The sequence below is a fragment of the Orcinus orca genome, chromosome 20, assembly GCF_937001465.1.
Source record: "Orcinus orca chromosome 20, mOrcOrc1.1, whole genome shotgun sequence".
Classification (NCBI taxonomy): domain Eukaryota; kingdom Metazoa; phylum Chordata; class Mammalia; order Artiodactyla; family Delphinidae; genus Orcinus; species Orcinus orca.
The window spans coordinates 343384-356265 of NC_064578.1; positions in this window are offsets into that span (position 1 = coordinate 343384).

Genomic DNA, 12882 nt, shown 5'->3' on the forward strand with positions numbered 1-12882 from the left:
CACTGGATGAGCTCCCGTGAGGGACACCGGGTCTCCTGTTGGCTGGTGGGCTTCTGTATTTGAGCATGAGACATCCCAGGAACATTTAGACAGTGCCCGAGGGCCCTGCCCGGGGCTGCCAGGCCACCCTCCCTGTGGGCCTCACAGGCAATCCCGAGGCTGGGAGCGCCTTCCGCAAGGGGGGTAGGTCTGGGGGCCCCGCCAGCTGTTCCTTCAGCAGATCCCTGTCCCTGCAGAGGCCCCCGTCCTGGGGTGCCGCCCGTTTACACGCCCTGTCCAGCATGGCAATAGGGAAGCCGTGGCCCGGCCGCCCCGCCCCAGGGCAGGGTAGTCACTGGGCTGAACCAGGGCAGGCCAGGGCAGGCCAGGGCCTCCCGCTGGGGCCGGCGCCTCCCTCCCTGAACTGTAGGATGGGGACAATGGTGCCCGGCACAGGGACCCTCTAGATTTGAAGGAGACGCTTGTGTGAAAATGCTCAGGGTCTCTTAAGCGCTGTGTGAGGGCCGCCCTGTCCTGTCTGTGAAACAGGCCGGGAGCCCCAAGCTCAGCCTGAGGCTGGTGGACGCTCGGGGGTGAGGCCAGGGGCTCGGGTCCCCCTAGGGCCTCCCGTGGTCCTCAGACCCACACCCCGTGACATGGGCCCCAGGTGGCCCTGGCAGCTGTCCCCACCCCGCCCCTCCACTGCTGCCCTCTGGTGGCCGGTCGGGCCACGTGGTGTTGCCCAGAGGTCATGCCTGTGGAGCAGCCCCCTGCATACTCTGAGGGTCCGGAGGGCAGCACAGGTGTGGCCCCCCTTTCCCAGCCCTGGAAACTGAGGCGCGGGCGGCACGCACCCAGGCCACATGGCTCAGAGCTGCAGGTTCCTGGATGGCAGTGGGCAGGGCAGACAGCAGGGTAGCCAGGCAGAATTGCAGAACAGGAAGGCTTCCTGGAGGAGGAGACAAGCTAGCTGAATCTCGAAGGGCAGGTGGCCAGGGAGGAAGGCTCTAGGCAGAGGACAGCAGAGATGTGGGAGAGAGAAAGCTGCAGAGGCCGGCAGGGGCCTCACGGGCCTAAGTGGGTCTGGACCAAACCCTAAGGACAGCAGAGGGCCTACTGACTCAAGCCCGCTTTGTCAGGCGTAGGGGGGATGTGCATAAACATTCAGTGCATAGCAGACAGCACGCGAGCTGCATCGCAACAAAGCGGTCACAACCATAGCACAGGGGGCAGCTGACACCTCCACCCCTAGGCGAACGGACCCACAGATTACGGCGCGCCCACGCGTGCAGCGTGACACAGAATGAACGGGAACCGTGGACACACATCAACATGGCTGAATGCCGTGAAGAAGGACACTCAGCCTTGGTCCCTGGGTGCCGGGTCCTGGGATGGGTAACCCGGGCGGTGGGATGGTCGGGAGGGGCTGTGGGTTGGTGAGGGCGCAAGGGAAGTTTCTGGGGGAGACATGTCATGTCTCATCTACGTAATGGTCGCGTCATGTGTGAACAAGTGAAAACTCAGAGAACTGGACTTCTGTCCCTGGAGCTTTGAGGGTCACGGGCTGATTTTCTCTAGGAAAATGTGAAGGACAGCGTTCAGGAGGTAGCAGCCAGGTCAGCATGCACTTTGCAGTCTGGCGGACAAGGAAGACCAAGCCTAGAGCCCTGCGCCTGCCCTGGGCACCGGGAGGCCAAGGGGCCAGCTGCGGGCCACGCCAGCCAGGGGGAGAAAGGGCCCACACGAGGCAGAGCGGCTCTGGACTTGGGCCCCGCCCCAGGGCTGCTTGCAGGTCCAGTCAGAGCCCAAGTCCTCCCCTGCTACCCGCCCCCCGCAGCCCCTCGCAAGGCTGGCCTCCCCCCACCCCACAAACCCAGTCACCCGCCCCCTCCCTCCCCACCAGCCAGGCCCCCAGGGATGCCCGTGCCAGCCTGATTACACCTGCATTTTCCCAAACACAGTCACATTCACAGGCCTGGAGGTCACACCTCTGGAGGCGACCATCCCACCCACTGCAGGTGGGTCTAATTAGTGCCCCATTTCACAGATGGGCTCATGGGTGCCAAATGCCCTGCAGAGGTCACCCAGCTGGCAGGGGAGCTTCAGACCAGGCGGTGCAGAGACCAGTGCAGGGACCCCCCTCGCGGGGACGTGTGCCTCATCCAGGAGGGGCACGAGGGGGCTGTGTGCCCTGAGGTCACCCTGGGACACTGCCCTGCCCTCCACGCAGGAGGGCGTCACATGGAAATGCCAGGCCCAGGAGACCCCTGACACGTCCTTCTCATGGGAGGAAGATGTGACAGGAAAAGGGCAAAGCAGCATGACAGAGGGGAGGGGTGGCAGCCACCGATGGGGGACAGAACTTGCTGAGACCCCGGGAAGCCTCGGAGGCCGGCCTGCACTGGCACCGCCATCGCAGAGCTGGGCTGTCCGAGGCGCCGCATGGACCAGCCCGGGCTGGGTGTCAGGGATCTGGGGGTGGGGGCCGGCAATCGGGGGGCTTCTCTCCAGGAGCCAAGAGCTAGGCTGCCGCCCACACCTCCCGAGGGAAGCCCTGCAGCCAGGCCAGAGAGCCGGGCAACCCTGTCCCCCTGCTTGCTCTGGGGACTTTCTGTTTCTTTTCCTTTTGTCCCGGAAAGTTGCCATCAGATTCCACCTTTTATCTCAGATAATTCTTCCCGAGCACTTTGGCTCCCCAGGACACCTGAGGACGGGGGTGCTGGACGCGCCTGTGGCCGCCCTGTCTGTGAAGATGAGGGTGGGCGGGGGAGGGCGGCACTGTCCCCGCTGGGGGCCCGGAGGGGACAAACCCCCACCCGCTGCTCGCAGGGCCCAGCTGGTGGGACTGTCCAGGCCCAGGAGTGACTTATCCGAGCCACACTGCGAGCTAGTGATCCAGGCGGGGCCAGGGGCTGGCTCTCTGGGGTCACTACAGGAGGGTCGGTTCAGGAAAAATAAGGCTGGAATGGAATTCGGCCTCCAGGCCCTTTAAATGGAAACAGCTGGACTGAATCCGAGTCAGCGGGGCACCAACCGACTGTGGAGGCCAGATTTCAATCAGTGATAACTATTGCGAAAGGGCAAGGATACCACGTTGCAGTTACTGCATTTGTGCCGAGCAAGGGGGCTGGGGGGTGAGCCGGGCTCAGCCACTGGGGGCGCAGGAATCTACAAAAGTGGGAAGGGGCCCCCAGGCACTGGCCTTGGGAGCGGGCAAGGGGCAGGGTGTTTGGGGTGCAAGAATGAGGTACTGCTCCCCAGCCGGACCTCTCCACATGAAAGCAATTCTTGTCTGCTTTGCTCTCCAGACAGTAGAGCATAGCAAACGCCACCGCTCAACAGGGATCTTGACCTCTGACTCCACAGACCCGAGGTTCCCTCAAACTCCTTGGTGAGCGTCTGCTACTGTGGCCGGACCCCCATTCGCTGGCGAGCCCCCCAAAGTCACGGGCAGTATTTGGTCACAACTGTATCTCTAAACCAGGCACACAGTATACATCCCAGAAGCATCAGTGGACAGACTGCCAACAGCTTTGGTCACCACTTCATCACGTGGAAGAATAGCTGTGGGAAAATTTGTGCTATTCTTTATCCACCAAACGTCCAACAGTGAGGGAAGGGGTTGGGGGATGGACCCAGCGTTTTCTTTTCTTTTCTTTTTTTATAAATTTATTTATTTGTTTTATTTCTGGCTGCGTTGGGTCTTCGTTGCTGCGTGCGGGCTTTCTCTAGTTGCGGCGAGCAGGGGCTACGCTTCGTTGCAGTGCGCGGGCTTCTCATTGTGGTGGCTTCTCTTGTTGAGGAGCATGGGCTCTGGGCGCGCGGTCTTCAGTAGTTGTGGCACGTGGGCTCAGTAGTTGTGGCTCGCAGGCTCTAGAGCACAGGCTCAGTAGTTGTGGCGCACGGGCTTAGTTGCCCCACAGCATGTGGGATCTTCCCGGACCAGGGCTCGAACCCGTGTCCCCTGTGTTGGCAGGCGGATTCTCAACCACTGCGCCACCAGGGAACCCCAGACCCAGCGCTTGCCTCTTTAATGAGCGCCGTGCTGCGTGAGAGAGCTGGGTGGGTGCTGGCTGGGCAGCGGCAGCTCACGACTCACTGCCCTGCTTAGAACACGCGAGAAGGGTCAGCCCATGGAGACAGCAGCCCATCAATCCCATGGGATTTTAGTAAATTGTATTCAGACAAGGATAGAACCATCCGAAAAACAGGTCAGGTTGGACTCCCCGCCTCATATTCTACAAATCAGAAAGCACTGGAAGGGAGCAGATAGACGGCATTAGAGAAAAATACAGACGCACGGCCAGCACACCCCAGGGGAGCATCAAAGACCAGTGACAAACTAGGAAAACACATTTCTAATAATGCTTACAGCACAAAAGGCCTTAATAAGTCATTTTTTAAAAAGAAGCAATCCAACAGAAAAACGGGCGAAGGGCATGAACGAAGAGATGACCAAACAGACAAAAAAAAGCTGAATGAGAAAAAGGCAGCTTAAACCATGGCAAGATTCTTGTACCAATCTGACTGGCAAACTCCAAATGTCAGCTAAAATCAAACTGCATTTGCCCTGTGAACGAGGAGCCCCACTTTGAGAAACTGACCCCACGGACACACACACACAAGATAGTGTCTCTGCCACACGGTTCATTGCCCCATGTCCACCTGGACGAGAATGATTTAAAAACTGAGGTATTCTCTGCAGCTGTTGAGACTGTAGACTGATGAGCAGAAGTCAGCAGGACGTCCGGAGGGAGGGATGGACGCACCTGTAATCAGTTACTGCAGATGATGGTACCTGGCTGGATGCCCAAAGTGGCAGGAAGGCCACCAGTAGGACGTCCAGACACACCTCGCCAGGACTTGGATTTCTTTGTACCACGTGAGGGTGTTACTGTGCTCACTGCTTACAACAAATATGTCTTTTAATTAGCTGACAGCCATGGTTTTAGTTGGTAAAGACGTGTCTGTCCTCTCCTGTTCTGGAGACCAACAGGGCAGCTGGCTCTGTGCCCATCCCCCCCCCCCCCACCAGCACTTCGTGACGGGAAAGCGAAGCCATGGTTCCCTTCTCAATCATCCTCAAGAAGGGGCTGCAGGCTCTTTTGGTCCTGGTGGGGTCGGGGTTGGCCCTTTCCCACCTCCCCTGCGGAGCAGAGTCCACACCCAGGGGGCCGGAGGGGGGCTGTTGGGTGACCCGCCTCTGTCATCTGACCCCAAATACAGCTCAGTCCCAGGCCCCTGGCTGCAAGCCCAGAATTTTCCAGTTTGGTACCTTTCTGGGCCAACCTGAGTGGGTAAGCCGTCCTCCAATGCTGGCAGACAGGCAGAGCCAGGAGAGTTGCCTGGTGGGTGGGGTCTCGGACAGTTTGGGGGTGCCCGGGGCTTCCGTCTTCCCCCTGGAGCTACAGAGGGTGTGCGGACCTCTCAGGGACCCCAGACCCAGGGAGCGCCCTTCATGCTCCCAGACTTCTGTCTTTATGGTGGGCTATTCATGCTGGGGGTCGTCAGACAGGACGAAAAAGACTCAGCCCCTTCAGCGGGATCTCAGGACCCACCACTCCCCTGCTGAGCCGTGTACAGAAACTCTTGTTATAAATGTTCCTTAAAGACTTCTGACGGGCACAATTATATTGTCCTGTGTTTCGAGCGTGGTCAACGTTGAGCATAAACATTAAAGCCCCTGCTTCTCCTCCTTGGCCGGCCTGGGAAGTGTAGGCTCTTGCCCTCTGAGGGCACCTCGTGGCTGTAACGGGACTGGTCCTGGCCCCGGAACCGCCCCCTCACCAGCCTGTCTCAGGGCCTTGAGCAGACGCCCTGCCCTGCGAGCTCCTCTGCCTGGTCCAGAGTTCACTTCCACCCTTCCCTTAGGGCTCCCCAGACCTCACCCTGGGCTGGGAGCTGCCCCTGAGCCACACTCACCCTCCGCAGGTGGAGAAGCTCACGCACACGCACACGCACACACACGTGCACTAATACACGTGCTCGCAAACAAACGCAGGCGGGTTGGGCCGGGTGGTCAGGCCCCGCGGCCTCGAGGGCGACCTGGCTGCTGGAGGAGACCGAGGGGGTGGTACAGGCTGGCTGGAGGGCTCTGCCCGGTCAGTGGGGCCTCTGGGCAAAACGTCCCAGAGCTGCTACCCCCATGCCCACTGCCACCACCGCTTCGGGGTAACCACCGGAGTTCAGTGCCAGCGTGGGTCCTACCGGCGGCCACGGGAGGGAGACTCCAGGAGGACTCTGCTGGGAGGGGCCCACGGCTCAGAGCGCCAGCGCCCCCTCCTCCGCAGGGCTTCCCCTTTTAATTTTGGCTTTTGTGTTCGGCTCTTTTGTTTCGAACGGGCAATACATTCACAGGATTCCAAAAAATCAAGATGATTTTAAACGGTACCTGCAGGAGTCTTCTATCGCCGCCGAAAACCACCACAAACAATGAGGCTGCCAGAACCTGGTTCTGTGGGTCCGAGTCCGGGGGGCACTGGCCGGCTCTCCCGCCCGCCCTGGGTCTCACAGGCCAAACCAAGGCGGCCCAGACCCGGAGGCCCTGGGGAAGAGCAGCGAGTTCGGTCCCGCTCCGCGGCTGGGCGGGAGTCGACTCCCGATTTCCAGCTGGAGGAAGTGCTCGGTTAACGATGTGCGATTCCATCCGGCCCACCTGGGGCTCCTGCGCCAGGTTCTGCGAATCAGGGGTGGCAGCTCTGGGGGCCGTTCTGTCCCCACGGACACCCCGGGAAGTCGCGCCCCCGTCCCTGGTGCCACAGCGCCCTCACTCCCCGCCTGGCACGTGCACTTCATCCGTACACGCGCTTTGCGTGTGCTCTCTTCCTGTGTTTCTTCAGCCAGGCGCACGTGCGCGTGCGCCCTCACGCACCCTGCTGTCAGGACGGTGGGTGCTGGGTGTTTGCAGCATACGGAGTGGCTTGGAGCCCCGAGTCGGGCTCCGTCTCACGGGCGCCCGAGGGCGGCTGACAGCGTTTTCTACGTGTGCCCTTACCTGCCTGGTCAGCTCCCAGCGCCACTCTGTGGGTCACACGTGGCTGCCGGGACCCTCCAGAAGGCTGCCCCCGAGCGGCGACATCCACGGACCGTTTTCCCATACCTCCTGCGCGTTTGCCAGGCACGCTGAACTTGGACGTCTCCCCCTTCACACGGGGCACCGCCGCCCTGCCCCCACGCACCTGAAGACAGAGGGTCTCCAGGCAGCGTCCACATTTCCTTGGCCTCGATCGAGGCCCCTCAGAGGGTGGGGTGAGGTTTCCGGGTAGCCCGCGAGGTGCGGGCAGGACTCAGGAGTCCGCCAGGAGGGCGGAAGCCGCCGCCAGCCGCCCGGAGCTGCCCTTGGCCTGTCTCCCAGTCGGCAGCCAGCCCCACGGGCGAAGAAGGCCCCAGGCGGAGCAGCGATAGGACCCCGGGGCCTGCGCAGCATGCACGGCCCCAGTCCTCACCCCCACCCCCCACCCCGCCACTGCTGGACCCTCCTGACATCGCCTGCTCACTACCCACCTCCAGTAGGGCCCTGGCCCTGCTCTGAAGGAGTCCAAGGCTGGGGAAGGGGCCGGCCTCCGAGCGGCCCAATCAGAGCCGAGTCTGGGGGTTCTGGGGTCTCACTTCATCCACAAGTCCCAGAAGACAGGGGCTTGGGGGGCGAACATGCAGAAACCTGACCTCAGAGGCAGGGTCCATGCAGGAGCCCCTGCTTTGGCTGCCAGTTCATTGGGTGGGGGGGGTAAAGGCCTGAGTCACTTGTCCTGGGAAAGGGATGGTTCCAGTTCCCAAAACTGATGTCAGCTGTGAGATTTGGTGGCTTTCATGTGGTTCACTGTGCCTTTTACCATTTAATAAAATCCAGTTTATTAATGATATAAACTTTCAATCCCAGTTTCTTACACATTCAGTCTACGAAGTTTAATATTCTATTTATTCATCACTTTTAAAGTCTTTGATTCACGTTTGATTCCATTTATAAACCTAGTCAAGCTCCTATAAACATGTTTAATTGTATTAATACATTCACTCCATTTGACTTTCTTTTTAGCTCCTACAGTTGTCTCACAGAACAAACAGAAACTTGTACATCTAGCAAATTACACTTGTGAAGCTGGAGCCCCCAAAGCTCTCTGAGCTGGTCCAATATTGTATGTACCCAGTAAGATTTCAACTTTAAATCACACGTTGAAATCAGTTTCTCAATCACATGTTTTAAATTGGTTTTACAAGGCTGACCTCTCAGATGTCCACAATCCCTCATCCCAAGCGCTTGGAAACAACTGTGTTTAGGAATTGGGAGTTTACCCATTTCCACAGCTACTGAAATGCCCAGTGGGGAATGAGCAGCAGCTACCACCAGACAACACACATGACTGCTTCTGCCTTGAGATGCTGGAATACTCACTCTGAGACAAAAATTATCATAAATTTTCCCTATATGAAAAAGAAAAAAAATCCCATTTGTAATAGCATCAAAAACAATAAAAACACCCAGGAATAAATTTAATCAAGAAGGTGAAAGACCTGTACACTGAAAACTATGAGGCACTGATGAAAGAAATTGAAGACACAAATAAATGGAAAGGTATCCCATGTTCATAAATCATAAGAATTCATATTGTTAAAATGTCTATACTACCCAAAGCCATCTACAGATTCAATGCAACCCCCATCAAAATTCCAATGGCATTTTTCACAGAAATGTATATAAAAAAAAAATCCTAAAACTTGTATGGAACTACAAAAGACCTTGAATAGCCAAAACAATCCTAAGAAAGGAGATCAAAGCTGGAGGCATCACACGGCCTGATTTCAAACTATATTACAAAGCTACAGTAATCAAAACAGTAGGGTATTGGCCTAAAAACAGATACATAGACCAACGAACAGAATACAGAGCCCAGAAATAAACCCCTGCATATCTGGTCAACTAACATTTGACAAGGGAGCCAAGAATACTCAATGGAGAAAAGATGGTCTCTTCAATAAATGGTGTTGGGAAAACTGGACAGCTACATGCAAAACAGTGAAACTGGACTGCTATCTTACACCACTCACAAAAGTTAACTCAAAATGAATTAAAGCCTTAAATGTAAGACCTGAAGCCACAAAACCCTGAAAAGAAAACAGAGAAAAAGCTCCTTGACATGGGTCTCAGCAACGATTTTTTGGATATGAAACCAAAAGCACAAACAACAAAAGCAAAAAGAAATGAGTGGGACTGCATACAACTATAAAGCTTCTGCACAATGAAAGAAACCATTAACAAAATGAAAATGAAACCTACAGAAGGGAGAAAATATTTGCAAACCATTCATCTGATAAGGGGTTAATATCCAAAATATATAAGGAACTCATACAACTCAATAGCAAAAAAAGAGCAAATAACCCAATTAAAAAGTGGGCAGAGGACCTGACTAGACATTTTCCGAAAGAAGACATACAGATGGTAACCAGGGACATGAAAAGGTGCTCAACATCACTAATCATCAGGGAAATGCACATCAAAACCACAGTGAGATATTCCCTCACACCCGTCAGAATAGCTGTTATCAAAAAGACAAGAAAAAACAAGTGGTGGTGAGGATGTGGAGAAAAAGGAACCCTCCTGCACTGTTGGTGGGAATGTAAATTGGTGCAGCCACTATGGAAACAGTATGGAGTTTCCTCAAGAAATTAAAAATAGGACTACCATATGATCCAGCAATTCCACTCCTGGGTGGAATTTCATTTCCTTTTCCAATGAAATCACCCTCGAAGGGACATCCCCCACATCCACAGCAGCACTATTCACAATAGCCAAGACATGGAAGCAACCTAAGTGTCCATCAGTGAATGATGGATAAAGAGGATTGTCTCTCCCTCCTCGCCTACCCCCACCCTCTCTCTCTCTCTCTCTCTCTCTCTCTCTCTCTCTCTCTCTCACACACACACACACACACACACACACACACACGCAGAGGAATAGCATTCAGCATAGAAAAGAAGGAAATCCTGCCATTTCTGGAACAAGGATGAACCTAGAGGGCATTATGCTCAGCGAAATAAGCCACACAGAAAAGGACTCTCTGTTCTCACTGTATGATCTCAGTTACACGTGGAATCTAAAAGCCAAACTCATAAAAACAGGCAGTAGAGGGTGGTGGCCAGGGACTGTGGGGGAGGGGAAACGGGGAGGTGTTGGTCAAATGGCAGAAATTTCCAGTCGTGAGTAAGCTCTGGGATCTGATGTACAGCATGGTGACTGCAGCTCACAATACTGTGTGTATAGCTGCAAGCTGCTCAGAGTCATCTTACGTCTCATCACCACACACAAAGAACAGGTGATTATGGGAGGTGATGCTGGTGGTCTAGCCTTGTTGTGGGAATTGTCCCAAAATGTGTAAGTGTATCAAATCATCACATCGCACGCCTTAAACTCACACATATTACCTGCCAGTTGCGTCTCAGTAAAGCTGGGGAAGAAGCTGCCGATTTGCTGTCAGCGCGGAACGGGGTCCTGTGAGCGCCTGGTTTGGGGCGCCCCCTAGTGGAAGCCAGCGTCCTGACACCTCGCGCTCTGTGCAGCGTTGAGGGCAGGGGTGGACGGAGCTCCTGAGGGACCCCAGGCCCTGGACTCCAGGAGGTGGCCGCCCCCCAGGGCCGGCAGGGCTGGAAGGGAGAGTCGGTCATAACTGGGCCACATCACAGCTCCGCGTGCCTGGTATGAGAAAACAGTGTATCAAAACAAAGTGCGGTTATGGGGTCCTTCTGTTTAAACAATAAACTATTTTAGAAAATTTGAAAAATAAGACAAAATGCAGATGTCCCTCGATGCCTCTGACGCACCAAAGCCCAGGCAGCCCTTGGGTCCCCAGCCTCCCCACTTCCTGGGAGCTGCTGCACAAAACCACATGCAACAGGAGTTCACTCTTTCCCGGTCCTGGAGCCGGAAGTCCAAAACCAAGGTGTCGGGGCACGCTCCCTGTGCAGCCTGCCATGGCGGGGGTGGGGGGGGACAGCACCTGTCCCATCATTGGCACTTTCCTCCTCTTATGGCGACACCAATCCCTGGACTCAGGGCCCATCCTATGACCTCATTTGACCTTGATCACACCTGCAAAGATCTATTTCCCAAGAAGGCCCCATCCGCGGGACCAGGGTTAGGACTTGATCGTGTCCCCTAAGGACGGGGGAGACGGTTGCTGGCCTTCCCCCCGAGGAGCCCAGGGGCCCCCAGGACCACGTGAGCTTTCTCCTCCATCTGCTCTCCCTCCTGCCTCTGTGGGGACTGAACACATTACTCCAGCAGAAGCTCGAAACTCAGTGCTGTCTAAAGGCCAAGATGGACGACCCGGCCTCCACCTCCCCTGGACGTTAGACTGACCCCCTCCCTGACCCTCAACCTGCTTCTTCCTGGCCTGCCCTTGGCCACCCAGCCAGGGCCTTCAGTGCTGGCCTGCACCTGGGCCTGACAGTAAGAGGGGGGGCCTGCTCTGAGGACCCCACCCTCTCCACTGTCACCCATGGGAAGCTCACCCCTCATGGAACCAAGGCCCAACCTCTTTTCTGCAGGACAGGACACTGTGGTGATGTCACCTTCAAGATCTGGGGCCACCAGTACAGCTGCGTCAGCCTGGAGGCGTGTAAGAGGGAAGAGCCTTTACTCTATTATGAGTTAATCACTCTGAGGGATATTGCCAGACTTCCCTGGTGGCACAGTGGATAAGAATCCGCCTACCAATGCAGGCGACACGGGTTCGAGCCCTGGTCTGGGAAGATCCCACATGCCGCGTAGCAGCTAAGCCCATGTGCCACAACTACTGAGCCTGCGCTCTAGAGCCCGTGAACCACAACTACTGAGCCCATGTGCCACAACTACTGAAGCCCACGTGCCTAGAGCCTGTGGTCCATGACAAGAGAAGCCACCAGGATGAGAACCCCGTGCACTGCAGCGAAGAGTAGAGTAGCCCCCGCTCGCCGCAACTAGTGAAAGCCCGTGCAGAGCAACGAAGACCCAACGCAGCCAAAAACTATACATATAAATAAATAAATTTATTTTAAAAAAAATAAAAGAGGGACATTGCCTATAGCTTAAATTATACATGATGGCCCATCCCAGGGAACCCTGACTCCCAGGTAATGAGCGTTAAGGTAAAATACCTTTGTTTAGCTCCCAGAAAACCTCCTGACCAGCCCACCTGTGAGGAAAGAAATTCACATCCCTCCCGAGCCTGGCCTGCCAGGGTGGGATGGGAGCTGGGATCCTCGCTGGGACCACCTGAGCCTGCATCTGGCCAGCTGCCCCCTCTCGGGGTCCCAGGCTTCCAGGAGCCTCCACGGAGCATCAGACACGAGGGCCCCTGGAAGTTAAATCCCCGGAGAGAGGTTGCCTAGGGCGCCACAGCGCGGTGTCTCCTCTGATTTTCCTGGGTGAGAATCCAGATATAGGTTCCTGTCCGGCTCTGCTGGTCCAGCTGAAGGGTCAGAATGACCACAATGGCCATGTCCAGGGATAGGGCCTGGGAGGGGGCTGGCCAGCACCCAGGGCCGGGCCGTGGCTGGCAGGGAGGGACTTCTGTTCCTTAAGACGTAACTTGCAATTCCCTGGCTTGGTTCGACCTGGCATTGGGCTCTGTCCAGTGTCCGAAGCCAAATCCCTGGGTCTCACCTCAGCCACATGGCAAGGGAGGGAGGGAGGCCGGGTCTGGCCATCCTGCCCCCTGGGACACGGAGCCTGGGGCACTGTTCCGGAGCCCCTCCCAGGACTGGAAAAAGTTATCACATCTCATGTTCTCAGGGACATCCTGGTCAACGCTGAGTGACAAGTGTCCATGCTGGGCAGGGCACAGAGCTCCAAAGACACGCTCACGGCCACCAGCCCACACCCTGGACTGAATGACTGCCAGCTCGGCGACCAGATAGAGACAGGGCCCA